At 57.3% G+C, this 532-nt stretch overlaps 1 long non-coding RNA gene across 1 annotated transcript; it reads right to left on the bottom strand.

The window, feature by feature from the left end:
• Positions 1-10: 10 nt before the first annotated feature.
• On the bottom strand, positions 11-531 carry LOC109364847. Its single transcript, XR_002110610.1, has 3 exons — positions 521-531; positions 269-376; positions 11-165 (listed from the first exon to the last, which is right to left on the bottom strand). It is a non-coding gene; the product is annotated as an uncharacterized LOC109364847 (long non-coding RNA).
• Position 532: the final 1 nt, after the last annotated feature.

Raw genomic sequence — 532 nt, 5'->3', positions numbered from 1 at the left:
CCTACCTTGAAACATGGAGCTGACAAAATGGGGATCCAGGTCTTCTATCCGCCGTCCAGTCAGATTCTCTCTCTCGGCTAGGGCTCGGACACAGCGGGAGACCGGGATCAGCATGCCAGTGTACTGGGCTGGCACCACGAACAACAGCAGCCGCGGCCACAGGAGCTGTAGGGAACGAGGCAGTTGAGCGTGTCAGCATTCCTGCCCCCGCTCAGAGATGAAGAGGACTCTGTGAATTTCCCTGAGTGCAAGGCAGAGTGTGACTTACTTTGGACATCCCTCTCACAGAGAGGTCCAGTGACCCCAGGATGTCCATGCACAGCTCCTGGAGAGCACCTTCTTCCTGGGCTTCCTGGGCAGAAAGGTCTCCAGCTGCCTGCACAACAGTGGTGTTGAAACCTGGTTATGCTCAGTTCTCAGGAGCCTCTCGGGAGGCTCAGGTGTGTCCCCAGTGGTGCTTCTGTGCCACCCTCTGAGCAGCACAGGTCTTCCAAAAGAAGACGCTGCCCACTGTCCTTACCCTTCTTCCCGT

The sequence above is a fragment of the Meleagris gallopavo genome, unplaced genomic scaffold, assembly GCF_000146605.3.
Source record: "Meleagris gallopavo isolate NT-WF06-2002-E0010 breed Aviagen turkey brand Nicholas breeding stock unplaced genomic scaffold, Turkey_5.1 ChrUn_random_7180001928394, whole genome shotgun sequence".
In the NCBI taxonomy this organism is placed as follows: domain Eukaryota; kingdom Metazoa; phylum Chordata; class Aves; order Galliformes; family Phasianidae; genus Meleagris; species Meleagris gallopavo.
This window is presented reverse-complemented; position numbering and strand designations above follow the sequence as displayed.